Source organism: Bubalus kerabau, chromosome 12 (genome assembly GCF_029407905.1).
Source record: "Bubalus kerabau isolate K-KA32 ecotype Philippines breed swamp buffalo chromosome 12, PCC_UOA_SB_1v2, whole genome shotgun sequence".
In the NCBI taxonomy this organism is placed as follows: domain Eukaryota; kingdom Metazoa; phylum Chordata; class Mammalia; order Artiodactyla; family Bovidae; genus Bubalus; species Bubalus kerabau.
Window position 1 is genome coordinate 56,177,034 of NC_073635.1, and position 20,508 is coordinate 56,197,541.

A 20,508-nucleotide genomic window follows, 5' to 3' on the forward strand; every position below is an offset into this window, starting at 1 on the left:
TAAACATCCGAGGCCTTTCCTAACGCCTGAGTCTCACTCTTTCTTTTGGAGATTTTTCCTCCTAATTTCAAGTTCCCTGCACATATATGAGCTGCAGAAACGGAGCCAGATGTAAATCATGTTAAAGGGTGAACAGAGACGGTCTTTGGGCCAGGACCCAGCGTCTCAAGCACTTGAATCGTTCCTTCAGCCCACACTGCCCCCACCCCTGCCATGTGCCTGGAGATGTGGGCACAGAGGGCACTGCCAGGCTAACACACAGTCTTCATCATTATGTGGCTTTTGCCCTGAATCCCAGTGTAATATCACCTCCTCTGGCAGTTACCAAATAGAACAGCCCCATACCGATCTCACTTGCCAAATGCGTGGGAGCACATCTCACCCTTGCAGACTTGGGCTTTAACTCCACACCCAAAACTCTCCACCCATTAGGACTGAGGCCAAATCACATTTCTTGCCTTTAACAGTGACCCGTTCTCGATGGAAGAAGGATGAGTGAGGAGGACACAGGAGTTGGTCCTGTTTGGTTGGTGGATGTGGAAGAAATTGGACAGGAGTGTTAGCTTCCTATGAGAGGCCAGGGCTAAGATGTTGTGCTCATGCTATTTCTATTCCCTTGTTCCCTGATGGCTCAGTGGGAGCAGGTAAAGAATCCACCTGCAATGTGGGAGACACGGGTTCAATCCCTGGGTGGGGAAGATCCACCAGAGGAGGAAATGGCAACCCATACCAATATTCTTGCTGGAAAACTCCATGGACAGAGGTGCCTGGCAAGCTGGAGTCACAAAGGGTTGGACATACTGAGAATACAAGCAAAATGTTGAGATATATAAATGCTATGCACACTTCAGCAGAAAAACTTTCTGCCTGCATGATATCCATTCTTTCCATTACTGGTTCTAGCTCCCTACTTTTCCTTACTCTTTCTAATTTTATGTTAGCCCTCCTCTTTTGTTTGCAGACGGATGAACAGTTCCAGGCCTGGATAATCAGAGTACTCCATTCCTCCAGCCACAACAATTCAGAGTTGGCAAAGAGGTTCAGTGAAGCCAGTGAGACTCAACTTTGGAACTTTCATTAAGAACTCTTGAGAAAGAAGTCATACCTTCAACTAGACTTTCTGGAACCATTGGCAGACCTTCTGTCATGGACAAAAATCTGCCCAAGAATGGAGCCAATGCAGAAGGAAAAGGCATTACCTCTAGATTTCTCAATTTAATGAGGAAACCATTTTTCTTTTCTTCCTTCTTTTGTTTTCCTTTCTTCCTTACCTCCCACTTTTTGTTTTTTGCTCAAGCTTATTTAGGTTACATTTGTGTCACTCTTGTCAAATAGAAGTTTACTACACATGTTTACCAGGCAAGCTACCTTTTTCACTTGTATGTTAACTGCATGTGTCTGGAAAATGCTGTGCATATTTTATTCCTAAATGCTATTTTGGGGACTCTATGGGTCATGTTGGGCACACACCCCAGATTCCAGTCTCAGCAATCAAAGGTTGTTGTGAAGAGCTCTCCCACACAGAGGACTGCAGCTTTAGAGAGCATGAGTTGGTTTCAAGAGATTTTTACCTAGGTCCCTTTGTCATTTTCACTATTTCTCTAAAATGATAATACTTTTGTTAACTACTTTCTACTCTTTGGGCTTCCCTGGTGGCTCAGATGGTAAAGAATCTGCCTGTCATGCAGGAGACCCAGGAGACCCTGGGTCTGGAAGATCCCCAGGAGGAGGAAATGGCAACCCATTCCAGTATTCTTACCTGGGAAATCCCCTGGACAGAGAAGCCTGGCAGGCTACAGTCACAAAGAATTGGACATGACTGAGCAACTAACACTTTCAGTTTTCTTTATTCTTTGAGATCTTCTCTTCTATCAGACAGCAAAACTATCTACCTGTGTTTCATTTCCTAGCTGACTTTGTTCAGTATGGCCCGAGAGGATGGCGTAGCTGCCATTAGTGATACAGACTTGAGCAAATGTTCCAGATGGTCTCTGCACCCCTTATTTTGCTGTTAAATTCCATTGCCTCATTGATTACAGTTTATATGATCCAGTTTACAGTTTATATGTAGAAAGCTTGAGATGCACGGACAAAGCATAAGTATCTATATTGCTCTTTTCATGCTACTGAGCTTATAGGTGGCAGGGTATCTAACCATATATTAATAGAATGCACACTGCTGCTGCTAAGTTGCTAGGTCGCTTCAGTCGTGTCCGAATCTGTGCGACCCCATAGATGGCAGCCCACCAGGCTTCCCATCCCTGGGATTCTCCAGGTAAGAACACTGGAGTGGGTTGCCATTTCCTTCTCCAATGCATGAAAGTGAAAAGTGAAAGTGAAGTCGCTCAGTCGTGTCCGACTCTAGCGACCCCATGGACTGCAGCCTACCAGGCTCTTCCGTCCATGGAATTTTCTAGGCAAAAGTACTGGAGTGGGGTGCCATTGCCTTCTCCGAGAATGCACACTAGTGAGATGCTGATTATTAATGGTGAAAGAGGAGCCTTAAATAGGCTTGAAGCTTTTCAGTGAGTTGGAACCAGGAACTTCAACTTGTAGATGCATTGAGTCTCATTATTTGTGAGTCTTAGCTTGGTAAACTGAAGGGTTTATAGATTCATTGTTTCCTGAAAGAAATACTCTCCCCAAGTTAATCATGAAACTTCTGTAGCAGCTTAAAAATTGTTTCCTTAGTCATGTGGACAAAGTAATGTCAAGCGTGAAGTCTTTATCTTAAGCTTTCTTGACTTTCTTTTACCTCCAGAACATTCTACTTGCTGGGAGATTTGCTACACTCTGTTTTCTTTGTTTGAAGAATCTTCCATGCCTTGATTTTAGCACTAAATGTTCCTACAGTTACTCTAATTATAGATCAGAACCCCCTTTCATTTTACAGCAAAGCTTCCCCTACAGACTATACTGGACTTCCCAGGGGGCTCAGTGGTAAAGAATCTGCCTGCTAATGCAGGAGATGCAGGAGACGTGGGTTTGATCCCTGGGTTGGAAAGATCCTTTGGAGAAGGAAATGGAAACCTACTTCAGTATTCTTGCCTGGAGAATCCCATGGACAGAGGGGCCTGGCAGCATACACTCCATGAGGTTGCAAAGAGTCAGACATAACTGAGTGACTGAGCGTGCATGCATGCAAAGACTACCCTAAGTTTGCAGTAGGATACTAGCCCAGGCTATATTATCTGCTCGATGGTGAACAATATGGAAAAACACTGGGCTTCGGGATTAGGCTAGTGGCCTCACATTCCAAAACCCTGAAAGAATGACCAAAGTTCTCTCTCAACGCTCAGAGAAGCCTGGATTTATCGTAGGCTCAACTATCAGTTTCTAATTTTTCTATTTCCCAGATACTTCTTTTTTTTTTTTCTTTTTTCTTTGTGTGTGTGTGTGTGTGTGTTTTAAATTTTATTTTATTTTTTAAACTTTACATAATTGTATTAGTTTTGCCAAATATCAAAATGAATCCACAACAGTACTTCTTGGGGGAGTTTAGACTTCATCAGTTTAGAAAAATCACAGAGTAGCATATGGTTTTTCTATCCTCCCACATATCTGCTCCTACTTCATACATAAGGCTTCAGCACCACCTGAAGTAGTCCCTTATTGCTCAGTAAAGTTACCTCCAAACTTGCTGTTTTGTAGACATTTGCACTCCTTATGTGAATCAGTGCTCTAACAATTTAGATTCTATCCTGACGTATTATGTTCTGTTACCACCGATGTAGAGGGACAAGAGAGCTGGCACCACACATTATTCTAGAACTATTAAGAAATGCACATTCAATCTAATCCTCTGTGAAACAACAAAAATATTTTTAAAAATCAGGACAAGTACTGTTCTGCCTGTGAAAGCTACTAGTATGATTTTTTCATGTATTTCTATAGGTAGTTTATTATATAAACTATGTTAAGAGTTTGGCACTAGTGGTAAAGAACTCCTTACCAATGTAGGTGGGTTTGATCCCTGGGTTGGGAAGATCCCCTGGAGGAGGGCATGGCAACCCACTGCAGTATTCTTGCCTGGAGAATCCCAAGAACAGAGGAGCTACAGTTCATGGGGTCACAAAGAATCAGACACTTAGCAGGCACACACATGTAAGATTTGCATGTTTCTCTTTTATCAGCAAAATCTGACCTTCAGGATCCATTCTCTTGAGTTTTATCATTAAGGTTACATAGCATCCTTCCATTTTTTTAACGTGACTTTGGGAAACTCTTTGTTCCCAGGATATCAAATGTTGGAGCTTATGACTCTTTGCCCAATCACTTATCATGACTAACGACTATGCTTAAGGATGAGATGGACAAATCTTCCAGGCTAACTTTCTCCAATTGTTAACTGCTTAAAGCCTCTTCTCTGATATTACTTCCTGATAATTATTGTCCATTTACTAGAATCCAGCTGCTTCAAACACTTGTGCCCACCAATTGCTTACTCAGATTCTGAAACTTGACTCAACCCACCCCTTGTCCCACCCCTCCCCCCTGGGGAGGTCCTAGGAGCTTCTGCTGAACAGGGAACTGAGATCATCACTGTGTATGAGATGCTGCAATAAAAAACAAGAGAGTTGCACATCCCCAGAAATGCAGGACTTTCTTGTCCATTCCATGTCTGAGGGGATCACGTCGCTCCTGAAAGATGTCCTACTACTCATCCACAGTACTCATCTGAGACTTTTGAGTATAAGTGAAGGCAATGGCACCCCACTCCAGTACTCTTGCTTGGAAAATCCCATGGATGGAGGAGCCTGGTAGGCTGCAGTCCATGGGGTCGCTAAGAGTCAGACATGACTGAGCGACTTCACTTTCACCTTTCACTTTCATGCATTGGAGAAGGAAATGGCAACCCACTCCAGTGTTCTTGTCTGGAGAATCCCAGGGATGGGGGAGCCTGGTGGGCTGCCGTCTATGGGGTTGCACAGAGTCGGACATGACTGAAGCGACTTAGCAGCTTAGCAGTTAGATGCTCAGCTGTGTCCTACTCTTTTTGACTCCATGGATTGGAGCCCACCAGGCTCCTCTGGCCATCGCATTCTCCAGGCAAGAATACTAGAGTGGGTAGCCATTCCTGTCTCCAGGGGATCTCCCCAACTCAGGGATCAAACCTGGGTCTCCCGCATGGCAGGCAGATTCTTTACCATCTGAGCTTGAAACCAAAATGGACTAAGTTACATGCATGACTTAAAATTCAGGGCAAAGCATCTTGGGTGTTTGAAAAGTAGGTCAGTGGACTCTTTCTGATCTGCATATGCACTTACTGGATTGGACTCTTCATCTCGGCCCCTGGAATGGACCCTGTGAAGTTGGGAAAAATTCCAGGCTGAATACACCTTTGTTATCATAGATCTCCTCCAAGTCTTGATCTCAACTGGCATTGACATTGACATTGAAGTTGCTCAGTCGTGTCCGACTCTTTGTGACCCCATGGACTGTAGCCTACCAGGCTCCTCTGTCCATGGAATTTTACAGGCAAGAGTACTGGAGTGTAAAGTGGAAAGTCTAGTTAAGTCTGAGTGGGAATTGCATTTGAGCTAAGTCTCCTAAGTTTTTTAGAAACACCTTTTCTCATCATAATTAATCAGTGCTCACAATAGAAAATAGAGACAGAAAAGGGACTTAAATCTCATTAGGATATGTCTTTGTTTCTCTCACAAGCCTATTTCTTGCTTTCTATAACTCAGCTGACATCAAAGGGGCAATACTGTAGTGACAAAAATTAATGCCACTGAAAATAATGTGCTCAGGTTAGCATAAATCCATATTTATTTCACGACTTCGATCTTCACACTTGAATTAAAAGATACATATACTGCTCAACAGTGTCAATTAAGTACACTGAGTTGTATATCAAAGATAAAAGTATTTGCCAGAATAAGAACCACCCATTTATCTAGTATCTATTTCTAGGTGGTACAGTGGTAAAGAATCTTCCTGCCAATACAGGAGCTGCAAGAGATCCAAGTTCAATTCCTGGGCTGGGAAGATCCTCTGGAGTAGGAAATAACAACCCACTCCAGTATTCTTGCCTGGGTAATCTCATGGACAGAGGAGTCTGGTGGGCCACAGTCCATGAGGTTGCAAAGAGCTGGACAGGACTGATGACTGAGCACCACACACATGTGCTGGGGATGGGGCTTCCCAGGTGGCTCAGTGGTAAAGAATCCACCTACCAATGCAGGAGACACAGGAGATATGGATTTGATTCCTGGGTTGGGAAGATCCCCTGGAGAAGGAAATGGCAACCCAGTATTGTTGCCTGAGAGATCCCATGGACAGAGGAGCCTGGTTGGCTACAGTCCATGAGGTCACAGAAAAGCTGGACACGACTGAGTGACTGAGTGTACACACATGCACACACATGAGCTGGGAGACTGACGGAGAAAGCAGTTCCTTATAGTGAGCCAATGAGCAATGCCACATTTCATTGATGAAGACTCAGAGATTTGATATTTCTTTGCCACCACCCTACGACACTGCTCTGTTTATCCTACTCAGATCGGCTCATCAACTCACTAAATGTAGAAGTAAAGCATTCCTCACAGAGACAACTGGTCTCAGACTTTTGTTTCCCTTCAAATTTGCTTTCATTCCTTCATTCCACCCATTAAAGAATAATTACTGCCTACACGGCAGATATTTCTGGGAAAAATGTATAGAAATTTATCTTTAAACTTTGAAGAAGATCAGAATTCCCTGGGATATGTGTTAAAAGTGCAAACACCCAGGTCCAGACCTACTCTATTAGACTTCTGAGGGGAGAAAAGGAGCCCAATCCAGTGTTTGTTTAGGTATGGTTAGCAACTCCTTAGCTGATTGTGTGGTTATTGTTACAGTAATAACATAATCTCTTAAGTATCAGATAAAGACTTTATTAACAAACATTTTGAAATATCATAAGGCAGTTAATTTTACCACAACTCTGTAAGATGCTACAATATTTAATATCTTATATAATTTTATGCTAGTTTCTCTTCTTGCTGTACTCTTTAGCTTTGATATGTCAACCTCAAACCTCAAAGCTGGGAGAGAGACAATCCATGTTACCTGTAATTTAACAAGAATCAGACTTGCATCCAACAAAAGAACTCTCTAATTCTTGTGTCTTTAGAAGTTATTAGCAAAGAATAAATGTTTTGGGGAAAAATATGTTGATTCAAAATTTTATTTTCAGCTATACTACCTTTTAAATGTAAAAGCATATATTAGACATATTCAGATGTGCAAGGAAAGACATGCTTCCTAGTATCCTTTCTAAAAAAATTACTTTTATAGGTATATAAATATAAAATAGAAATCCTAAAATGAGAAAATATTTCCAAAACACATGGCCAGGCAGGAAATCCTAAGGATCTACCTGAGGAATAGAAGACAGTTACAAATGTGTGGTTATATCTCAGATCCTTATGCCAGGCGACCCAGATTTCCTCTCACTTCAGATGTACAGGGTCTGTTTACTGGCCTGTGTTCAGAAACTGGGTCTGATGTTATGAATTTCCACTATGGTGACTCAAGTCAGTTTTCTATTCACTAGACCTAGAGTTTTGTTTTGCTGTTTTGATCATATTCATTAGGGTACATTTTACCTGTTTTCTCATATATTTCACTCTTAGGGACACAGTGATTAGCCACAACCATTGTTGTTGTTTAAGTAGTGTCTGACTCTTTTGCTCCCCCCCATGGACTGTAGCCCTCTAGGTTCCTCTGTCCATAGGATTTTCCAGCGAAGAATACAGGAGCGGGTTGCCATTTCCTTCTCCAGGGGATCTTCCTGACCCAGGGGTTGAACCCAAATCTCCTGTGCTGGCAGGCGGATTCTTTACCACTAAGCCACCTGGGAAGCCCCTAGGGTTCTCGTGACAAAGAGCAAATCTCCCAAATCTGTCCCCACTCCGCTGCCCTAAGTCTCCCTGTTGCCTTTAATAACCTGTGTGTGTGTGGTTTCCCTTGCTTCTCTTGCTTTGGCAGGTGAATTTTTTTTTACCATTGAATCACCAGGGAAGCCCAGCCACAATCATAATCCTTCTAGATCAGAACCTCCATTTCTTCTTTCTGGTATAGTAATTGTTCCCATCTTCCCTCTGAAGGTTCGAGGCTACTCTCTGGTCTCTGCCTCTGTGGCGTTCTCTTGTTTCTACTACAATCAGCAAGTTCAAGTCTGTGGCAGCATCTCCCAGCTGTCATCTCCAGCCTTCAGTGGACTGTCACCACCAAGCTCCCCGCACCAACATGTCTCCTAGTGTCTTCAGGAGGGAAGTCTCCTCTGAATCCCCTCAATGGATTTAGTTGGTGGTTGTTGAACAGGCTGTATATAATTGAACCACTTTAAGATTCCCATCTCCCTGAGCCTCTGAATTTCGCCCTTAAATGTATGCCAGGGAAGTTTCAGTGTCTCAGGCACGTTCAATAGAGATCATTACTGAGATGAGGCTTCAGTTAATCAACCAAACTGTCACTGAGTGTTACTCAAAATTGATGCATTAAAACCAGAATCACAGGAATTTCCTGGTGGTCCAGTGGTTAGGACTCCCTGCTCTCACTGCCAAGGGCCTGGCTTGGATCACTGGTTAGAGAACTAAGATCCCCACTTGTGGCATATGGTGGCCTTTCCCTCCCCCGCCAAAAAAAGAGAAAAGAAAGAAAAGAAAACAAAACTTAGAATCACAATGAGAGCAACAATGGCTTAATTCAAACAACTCTAACCTTATGTTCCATCATATCTGACCACCATCTTCAGAAATCATTTACATTTGTATTCCTCAGGTTTTTATTGAAATATAATAGGAAAGTCTTATAAGCTCTTTGGCATATTCACTATCTTTTTCCTAAGTGGCATCCAGGCCAAATCTTTTCTCCATCTGGGACACTCTGAGATCTGATCTTTTACAAACCTGAAAAGAGTGAGAAGTGGTGGAACCTGAATAAGAACAAATGAAGGATAAGAAGCCTCTCTGGGAAAAACAAAAGAAAGACATGTGAGGAGGTGTCGCTTCTGACAGGGGTGGCTTACAGGCATTTGGGAGAGAATGGTGGTCAGACTTATCTGTGTTTGCCCAAGTATCCCCATTCCAGGTCTAAGGGTCACATCCCTTTCTGACCAGTGCCTATCCTTGGTATGGAGGACTTGGAGAATCAGGCATTTAGCTATTTTGTAATTTTGCAGATTATATAATTGGATTTGGAGTTCTATCTTTAGCCATGGTAGCAGGCAGAATGATGACCCCCAAGATGTTCATGGTCAAGTTGTCAGAAGTTGTGAATTTCTTATCTTACCTGGCAAAAGGACTTTCAGATCAGATCAGATCAGTCGCTCCGTCATGTCCGACTCTTTGCGACCCCATGAATCACAGCACACCAGGCCTCCCTGTCCATCACCAACTCCTGGAGTTCACTCAGACTCACGTCCATTGAGTCAGTGATGCCATCCAGCCATCTCATCCTCTGTTGTCCCATTCTTCTCCTGCCCCCAATCCCTCCCAGCATCAGAGTCTTTACCAACGAGTCAACTCTTCACATGAGGTGGCCAAAGTACTGGAGTTTCAACTTTAGCATCATTCCTTCCAAAGAAATCCCAGGGCTGATTTCCTTTAGAATGGACTGGTTGGATCTCCTTGCAGTCCAATGGACTCTCAGGAGTCTTCCCCAACACCACAGTTCAAAAGCATCAATTCTTCGGCGCTCAGCCTTCTTCACAGTCCAACTCTCACATCCATACATGACCACAGGAAAAACCATAGCCTTGACTAGACGAACTTTTGTTGGCAAGGACTTTAGAGATATAATAATGATCTTGAGATGTAGAGATCATTCAGGACTATCCAGATAGACCACTCTAATCACATGTAATCACAGGAGTCCTTATAAGTGAAAGGGGAAAGCATAGAAGTCAAGGTCAGAGTCAGAGAGATTGGAGAGACTACTTACTGGGTATCAAGAAGAAGAAATTGGGCATGTTCCAGAAATATAAGTGGTCTCTAGAAGCTAGAAAACCATCCCCAAGAAAAATAAATGCAAAAAAGGCAAAATGGTTGTCTGGGGAGGCCTTGACAAATAGCTGAGAAAAGAAGAGAAGCAAAAGGCAAAGGAAAAAAGGAAATATATACCCAACTGAACAGAGTTCCAAAGAATAGCAAGGAGAGTAAGAAAGCCTTCCTAAGTGATCAATGAAAAGAAACGGATAAAACAATAGAATGGGAAAGACTAGAGATCTCTTCAAGAAAATTAGAGATACCAAGGGAACATTTCATGTAAAGATGGGCACAATAAAGGACAGAAATGGTATGGACCTAACAAAAGCAGAAGATATTAATAAGAGGTGGCAAGAATACACAGAAGTATACAAAAAGATCTTAATGACCTGGATAAGCACAATGGTGTGATCACTCACCTAGGGCCAGACATCCTGGAGTTCGAAGTCAAGTGGGCCTTAGGAAGTATCACTATGAACAAAAATAGTGGAGGTAATGGAATTCTAGCAGAGTTATTTCAAATCCTAAAAGATGATGCTGTGAAAGTGTCGCACTCAATATGCCAGCAAATTTGGAAAACTCAGCAGTGGCCACAGGACTGGAAAAGGTCAGTTTTCATTCCAATCCCAAAGAAAGGCAATGCCAAAGAATGCTCAAACTACCGCACAATTGCTCTCATCTCACACACTAGTAAAGTAATGGTCAAAATTCTCCAAGTCAGGCTTCAACAATACATGAACTGTGAATTTACAGATGTTCAAGCTGGATTTAGAAAAGGCAGAGGAACCAGAGATCAAATTGCCAACATCTGTTGGATCATAGAAAAAGCTAGAGAATTCCAGAAAAATATCTATTTCTGCTTCATTGACTATGCTAAAGACTTTGACTGTGTGGGTCACTACATACTGTGGAAAATTCTTAAAGAAATGGTAATACCGGACCACCTTACCTGCCTCCTGAGAAACCTGTATGCAAGTCAAGAAGCAACAGTGAGAACTGGACATGGAACAATGGACTAGTTCCAAATTGGGAAAGTAGTATGTCACAGCTGTATATTCTCACCCTGTTTATTTAACTTATATATGCAGAGCACATCATGCAAAATGCTGGGCTGGATGAAGCACAAGCTGGAATCAGATTGTGTGGAGAAATATCAATAACCACAGATATGCAGACGACACCATCCTTATGGCAGAAAGCAAAGAGGAAATAAAGAGTCTCCTGATGAAGGTGAAAGAGGAGAGTAAAAAAGCTAGCTTAAAACTCAACATTCAAAAAATGAAGATCATGGCATCTGGTCCTATCTCTTCATGGCAAACTGATAGGGAAACAATGAAAGCAGTGACAGACTTTATGTTCTTGGGCTCCAAAATCATTGCAGACAGTAACTGCAGCCAAGAACAAAAGACGCTTGCTCCTTGGAAGAAAAACTATGAGAAGCCTAGACAGCATATTAAAAAGCAGAGACATTATTTTGCTGACAAAGGTCCATATAGTGCAAGCTATGGTTTTCCTAATAGTCATGTATGGATGTGAGAGTTGACCCATGAAGGAGGCTGAGCACCAAAGAATTAATGTTTTCGAAATGTGGCATTGGAGAAGACTCTTGAGAGTTCCTTGGACTGCAAAAAGATCAAACCAGTCAATCTTAAAGGAAATCAACCCTAAATATTCATTGGACGGACTGATGCTGAAGCTGAAGCTCCAATACTTTGGCGACCTGATGCGAATAGCTGACTAATTGGTAAAGACCCTGATGCTGGGAAAGAATGAAGGCAGGAGAAGGAGGGGATGACAGAGGATCAGATGGATGCTTGGCATCATTGACTCAGTGGACATGAATTTGAGCAAACTCGGGGAGACGGTGAAGAAAAGGGAAGCCTGGTGTGCTGCATTCCTTGGGGTCACAAATAGTCAGACACGACTGAGCAATTGAACAATGATGAGAAGCTAGAAAAGGTAAGGAAATGTATTTTCCCTAGAGACTCCAGAAAGAACATGACCTTGCTGACGTAAATTGAATTTCACTTCATTGAAGTATAGTGATATACAGCATTATTTTAGTTTTGGGAGTACCTCATAGTGATTCAGTATTTTTATAGATTATAAAACACTTTCTAGATTATTTAAAGGTATTATAAAATAATGACTATAATTCCCTTTGCTATAAAATATATCTTTATTGCTTATCTATTTTATATATAGTAGTTTGTATCACTTAATCCCATACCTCTGTCTTGCCCCTCCCTCTCCCCTTCCCCACTGGTAACCACCAGTTTCTACATTTGTTTCTGAGTCTCTGTTTTGCATATATATATATATATATGTTTTTAATTTTTAGATTTCACGTACAAGTGATATTATATGGCATCTGTCTCTTTCTGTCTGACATATTTCATTAAGCATACTATCCTCTAGATTCATCCATGTTGCTGCAAATGGCAGAAGTTCAGTTTTTATGGTTGGGTAATATTCCATTTAATATATATATATAAAACATATATATATACTGAACATATATATATATATATAGAACATATACACACACACATATATAACATATATATATATAACATATATGTATATACATATACTGTTTGTCTGTTGATGGAAATGAATTTGTTCCATATCTTGGCTCATGTAAATGGTCTTATGAACATTGGGGTGCATGTATCTTTTAGAATTAGTAGTTTCATTTTTTTGTAGATATATATACAGGAGTGGGATTGGTCAATAAAGAGCAGAGAAAGAGTCAGGGGCATATGTAGAATAACTAGTATAAGATATAAACATACTATTTAAAATCTTGATAAGAATTAATAAAGAATGGAAAACAAACATAGATAAATACAGGGACACCAAGAGATGTGACTCAAAGCATTACAGGGGTTTGAGAGGAACTGGAACAGAGGAACTTTACATTTTATTTAACTATTAAGAACCTACTATATAGTACAAGGAACTCTACTCAGCACTCTGTAATGACCCATATGGGGAAAGAATCTAAAAAAGAGCAGATAGATATATGTATAGCTGATTCACTTTGCTGCACAGCAGAAACTAACACAATGTTGTAAATCAACTATACTCCAATAAAAATTAATTAAAAATTGTATTAGGTATTACTGAAAACTTAAAAAAATGTTTACAAGTGACATTTAAAATTAAGAATATATAAAGGAGAACTCTGGTGTTTTTTAAAAAATTTGAAAAACACAAAAAAGTCAGAGAAGGTAAATTAAAATCATATGCAATTCCATCATCTAAAAATAATCATTGTTGACATTTTGATGTATCCTTTCATTATCTTTCTCTTCTTCTCTCCATACATACGTATACATGCATGTATATGTATTATATATGTATATCATGATATATTTATATATCTACATATATAAATATGTAGATATTTATATAATGCTGCTGTATCTAATTTTAAACTTAATATATATTTATATAATACTGCTGTATCTAATTTTAAACTTAATATACTTATTTAGACTTAAAATATTGTTAGAATATACATTTTAATGGTTACATATTATTCTATGATATTTACATACTCACACATATGTCATATATATAAATATATAATATATATTTCCTATATTTTATATATATATATATTTATATATATATATATATATATTTATATATATATATATATTCCCTGGTGGCTCAGATGGTAAAGAATCTGCCTGCAATGCAGGAGACCCAGGTTCAATGCCTGGGTTGGGGAGATGCCCTGAAGAAGGGAATGTCTACCCACTCTAGTATTCTTTCCTGGAGAATTCCACGGAAAGAGGAGCCTGGGGGCTATAGTCCATGGGGTCGCAAAGAGTTGGACACAACAGAGAGATTAACGCTTTCAGGCATATAGATTACTTTAAATTTTTCATTATTATAAATAATACTGCAGCAAATTCCCATGTATATAAATATTTGTATATATTGCATTGTTTCTTTTAGGTAAATCCTAACATTTATTTTTAATCTCCAAGTCGCCAATTCTTTATGATCATTACCCACTAGTTTAAAGTAAGTGTTTTCCCTCTCTACTGTTTCCCCTGCCTCCACTTCACAAAGCTGCCTTTTCTACTTGCCCCCAGCCCTGATGTCTTCCAAGGACCTCGGGGTCAGTATCTTCTCTGGGCATCTCACCTCACTGTTCTTCCTGGCCTTTTTCACAACACTGACTAGGCTCCCGCACCTGGTCAGGTCTGGTCTCATGGCCCATTCTGGCCTGGCTTGCCCTGGCTGTCTTGTCTCAAATGTTTTCTCAGGAAAAGCAGTCTCTTTAGAGTTTTTCTTATACAGCTTCTGTCTTTCAAAGCAGCATGAAAACACTTCTGGGCATAGTGCCAGTAAGAAGTGTGTCACATAGACAAATCAGACCTTCCCACCCCCCACTTCCTCCTAATCCTCATTTTTCCCTTCCAAATACTTCCTGCTTTTCTGTAGCTATGAGACAAGAGACAAAACTCTCCTGTTTAGTATGCAAGAGCTAAGTTCACAATCAGATGGCTGTTTCGCCTGTAAGTGCATTTTATTCACCCCCTGAAATTCTTTCTTGCCATCAGCATTTAAGTTAAAAATCACATTGGGGGAAAAAACCACTTATGTATGCAACACCTAAAAGTTGTTCACAGCAGAGCTGATCTTTCAAGTGACAAAAAATTGAAGATAGTGGTAATTCAGTTACATTCTACTTCTTGGGTTTCAACCTCATTCAAAGCACAGTCTTTCAGCAATTTTTATTGCTCTTTTTTATATAATCAAGCATGAGAAGAGATGCATTGGAATTTCTAGGGCTTGGGTAATTAAGCACCTCCTTGCATGTTCTACGAATGCTATAGGAGCAGAAAAGCTTACTTATATTGATGGATCATCCTCCCTTAAGACCCATGAAAGCACTCTATGTGCCTGGAGGTCACCACTGGGGTAGGGAGGATCTGCCTTCAACACCTGGAGGCCTTGCTGGGCAAGTGGTGCGGTGACCTCTGGTGGAACAGAGGGCCAAAGAGCCATTATGCTCTGCAAGGGGCAGCTGGGCCGGAACTCTTGAGGGCTTTTATTTGTGAATTCCTTAACAAGCACATCCTGCAATAAAATTTACTAATGCCACTGAGGATGTATCCTATTGTATGTTTATTTCAAATTTATATAAACACCCCTGACCTCATGTTTTTCTGACTCATTGCAGCAGGTTTTTTTTTTTTTTTCATGTGTGGAGGAATTTGTATATTTGTTTTTGAATCCTAACAAATGTTAATTAATTTTCTTTACCTTTTATAGTTCTACTTTCAAAGAGGAAAGTAGAACTGATGGGAGGATATGAATTATTATGAATTTAGATTAACAATATCAATCTGAGTGGATAAAATACTGAATGACTAAGAAACATACCAATTCCAGTCACTGTTGAAGCATTTACTAAGCTATGTGATATGTGACTGGTTACTCTTTCACTTTCCTCATTTATAATGTTAGCATGATAATAATCACTTGCCTCATAGGATTGCAGTAGTGATTCCTAGCAATAATGCTCTAAAATTCTTAGTTTAGTAGCTGGAGCATAGTCATCTGGCAAAAACATTACTATATTTAGTTTTTCACTATTATACTTTCACAATTATACTGTGATTAGATTTGTGCATATAAATGTGTTGACCAGTATTCTACCCACAAGGTTGTATAAACTTCTTCCAGTTATTTGTTTACTTCATTACTTTCCTGATTTCCAAGAGTAACAACACTAACATTGTTTTTCACTATATAGTGCATTTTCATATCTTATTTCATCCTCATTACAACTAAATGAGCCAGATATTATAAGTTTTTATTTGTCTTTAATAAAAAAGTTTAAGTGGTTTACAAAAGTTCATTCACTTATTTATTCATATATTTTAAGCTTCTATTATTACTATCTTTAGTACTATTTTATCTCTTTGTCCAAAATTACAAGTAAGGAAGTGGCAACACTGATATTCAATACTATTCCTCTGATTCCAAATCTCATACAGTCCATTGCCTGTTGACTGCTTGTCAATCACCTGTACCATGAACATGTGAATAATCACAACTTATTTACTAAGTTTAGGGTAGATTACTCATAAACTCTCCCAAACTGGTAAGAGTGAGTGTTAGTCACTCAGTTGTGTTGACTCTTTGCAACCCTTAGGACATGTGGGCTCCTCTGTCCTGGAATTCTCCAGGCAAGAATACTGGAGTGGGTTGCCTTTCCCTTCTCCAGGGAATCTTCTCAAGACAGGGATGGAACCCAGGCCTCCTGCACTGCAGGCAGATTCTTTACCATCTGGGCCATTAGAGAAGATAAAAAGTGGTAAGAACTTCACACTTTTAAAAGATCTCCCAACATGATTTCACAACTTTCCTAGGTTCAATGTTTTTATAAAATGACTTCAAACTCTATGACAGAAAAATGTAGTTAGATTAAACAAAGTCCCTCATGCTTTAGTTTGAGTGAGTATGTTGCATGCCAGATACAAAGACAAATAAAGCAACTGGGATAGAAAAGGCTGGGATGTGGAAAATGTTTTGTTATTCTAGACCTGAAGAAAATGAGGCCTGGAGCCGTGCAGGCATCTGAGAAAAGAACAGTACTGGTAGATGAAACAGCAAATGTAAAAGCTTCTGGGGATGTTTGAGAGACAGTGAGAAGAGCAGTGTGTCAGAAGCAGAATGGGCAGGAGAAAGTTCTAGATCAGTTCAGAGAGCAAAGAGGGAGGAGGAGGAGACTTTGTGGGATCTTTGGCTCATGCTGCTGCTGCTGCTGCTAAGTCGCTTCAGTCGTGTCCGACTCTGTGCGACCTCATAGACGGCAGCCCACCAGGCTCCCCCATCCCTGGGATTCTCCAGGCAAGAACACTGGAGTGGGTTGCCATTTCCTTCCCCAATGCGTGAAAGTGAAAAGTGAAAGTGAAGTCGCTCAGTCGTGTCCGACTCTTTGCGACCCCATGGGCTGCAGCCTACCAGGCTCCTCCATCCATGGGATTTTCCACACAAGAGTACTGGAGTGGGTTGCTATCGTCTTCTCTCGTAGTGAGGATTTTGTCTTTCAGTCTGAGATGTGAAGGCATGGACAGTTTGGGAGTGAGGAGCCCTGTGATCCACGTCAGCTTTACAAAGTGAGAGTAAGGGACCAAAGGGAGCCACTGACTCACCAGAAGTGACTCTCCCTACAATTTCAAACTTTTGTATGTGTGTTTGTGTGCTCAATAGCTCAATTGTGTCTGACCTTTATGACCGCATGGACTGTAGCTTGCCAGACTCCCTTGTCTATGAGATTTTCCAGGCAAGAACAGTGGAGTGGGTTGACATTTTTTCCTCTGGGGAATCTTCCCAACTCAGGGATTGAACCCACATCTCCTGCATTGCAGGCGGATTCTTTTACCACTGAACCACCGGGGAAGTCTTTGTATAGATGCAAATAAGGTCTATACACTTTTCTAACAATTTTAGGAATCAATTAAAATTGCTGATAGATTATCAAAAGCTGGACTTGACCTTGTAGAAGAGCTATGGAGTCAACTCTTCTGTATCTTACAGTCCTCTTGGATCTGTAAAACAGCAATCACACCACGTATGTTAATGATTGCCTGACTTCTCAAATATTTTGTCTCTTATTGCTGTTTGATTGATCATTAGTAAATCATCATTAGTAAACTTACACATAAATCTATGCAACTATTATGTATATGCTTCAAAAAGTAATATCAGTTCCGTTCAGTTCAGTCACTCAGTTGTGTCCAGCTCTTTGCAACCCCATGAATCACAGCACTCCAGGCCTCCCTGTCCATCACCATCTCCCAGAGTTCACCCAAACTCACGTCCGTCAAGTTGGTGATGCCATCCAGCCATCTCATCCTCTGTTATCTCCTTCTCCTCCTGCCCCCAATCCCTCCCAGCATCAGAGTCTTTTCCAATGAGTCAACTCTTCACATGAGGTGGCCATAGTACTGGAGTTTCAGCTTTAGCATAATTCCTTCCAAAGAACACCCAGGACTGATCTCCTTTAGAATGGACTGGTTGGATCTCCTTGAAGTCCAAGGGACTCTTAAGAGTCTTCTCCAACACCACAGTTCAAAAGCATCAATTCTTCGACGCTCAGCTTTCTTCACAGTCCAACTCTCACATCCATACATGACCACAGGAAAACCATAGCCTTGACTAGACGGACCTTTGTTGGCAAAGTAATGTCTCTGCTTTTGAATATGTTATCTAGGTTGATCATAACTTTTCTTCCAAGGAGTAAGCGTCTTTTAATTTCATGGCTGCAGTCACCATCTGCAGTGATTTTGGAGCCCAGAAAAATAAAGTCTGACACTGCTTCCACTGTTACCCCATCTATTTCCCATGTAGTGATAGATTACTTTTTAAGTTGGTAAATATTAATTTTTCACCATGAATATGTGATAATCCCATAGCCAACAGTGAGGTAATGAAATTGTCAAGTACCACAAACATCCAATTATAAGCACTTTGAGAGTAGAAACCCTATCTACCTAATCTTTATGCTTCTCTATTGACAGGAAAGCTCTTTGCATGAGAGCTCCTTTCAAAATAGTTATGAATGTGTTTTCTTTAATGTGCTAATAAAATCTGATAAGATCATACTAATGACTTAGTTTTAATTTGGCTGTCTTCCCAGTTCACCATGATTCGCCTTTTCCCAGAAACTCTCTACATGTACAGGCATTGTATCCCACCTGATACTACCCCATTATGTTTGGGCAGAACATGACTTTGGCCTCTCTTTAAAAATAATTGGACCAGGAGGAAGAACCGAACAGTTAATAGGAGTCTCTCCCTCAGTCTTAGAATTAAGACCAAGGCTAGACCTTGGATGTAACTGGGAAGATTATGATACATTTGCCCTCCAGATGAGAGAAATAAAGGAAGTTAATTTGCTTAGAGTGAAAATAGTTTAGCAATGTCACATAACCAGTATGCAGAAGCAGGGAAGCAATTTGGAGAGTTTATTATTTTCTGTTTCTACAAACTTTGGAGGCACTGACTTATTCCAAGAGAATATCTGTGTTTTTATATTGACTTATCACTTTCTACCCAAAATATATATGATCGTTTTCTGTTACTTACCTTAATTAACCTAACTTCCTATTCTGATAACCCATTTCAACCTTAGTAGACCTAGCTGCTGCTGCTGCTGCTCACCTAGCAATACTGATTTAATGACAGACACAGCGCACAGGATTAAACCAAAGTTTACCAAGAGTCAAGTAGGTTTGATTTGCTGCTTCTTTTATTTAAGAGGCAACTTCAACTATCAATGGGCCATTAATCACAAAACACTACTGATGATTTACAAAGACATCTTGGTTATTTCCTAATAACTTTGTCTTTATAGAGACTGGTTTTTAAAAATAAATATTCTGATCTTAAAAAGAATTTCAAAATCCATGCATTTCTATGTAACAGTCATCCTACTTAAATGCTAACAAAATCTGTTTGTATGTAGATAAAAAATCAAAATTTGAAAATATTAACATATCAATTTATAATATAGTGTTACAAGTGAATTAAAGTATAAAATGAAAAAAAAAGTATAAAATGAAGTCCTAATACCAAGTTTTTTTTTCACTAGTTTATGATCTTCAGTTTCATGAAGCTTAAATCAAGATCCAAAATTATTTGGAATTGTAAAGAAGTTACAAACAAATGAACCGGTCTACTCCCAGAGATCACGAGTGTAATTGGAATTACTGACTCTCAGTAGAGAGTCATTCTGCATATATTCACTCTGTAGTTACAAGGTTGCAACCAGCTTCTGTGTAAGTTTTTGTCTAGACTTATAAAAACTTTCAATAAAGCCATGGAGACATTCAATTGCTTCCTGTCTCATGGAAAAAGTTGTAGAACCCAAGTCATGTTGCTTGTTATAAGGTGATTTTAGAGTTTGTGGCCTTTCTTTAGTGCTTCATCTGAATCGAAGAAAGAAAACCAGGAACTCTTACTATTAATAATACAGTGGAAGAATTGTCTAGAAAATTGGCATTGAGCAAGATTTTTTATCAACTATGAAAGTAGGCAAAGTAAATATTTTGTGATAAGAAACATCATTATGGAGCACAGACAGAATTTGGTACTTATCCATTCATTATGTGGTAGTATCTTCATAACTCTAAGAAGTAAAATTTCCATTGCAGTAAAACTGAAAACATTCCAGTGATTCTGTCAACTCAAAATATCTATCCTCTATAATTATTATAACTTTTTCTGTGATATATTTTAAGTTGGCATATTTTCAGGTTAAAACAACATTTATACCACTGAAAAACTTACAAGAAACTTATTTCTGTATTGTAGAAGAGCTTTCACTTTACGTGTTGGACTTAATGTTTTTATTTTTCTGAAATAGTTACAACAGTTATAAAATATTTGAATCTTAATAGTTACCAGGATGAGTTAATATGGTAATTTAGAAATGCCCAGATGCACAGAGATCAGAGTTTAGAACGGTTGACATTGCTGCTTCTTTGATCTCCATTTAAAA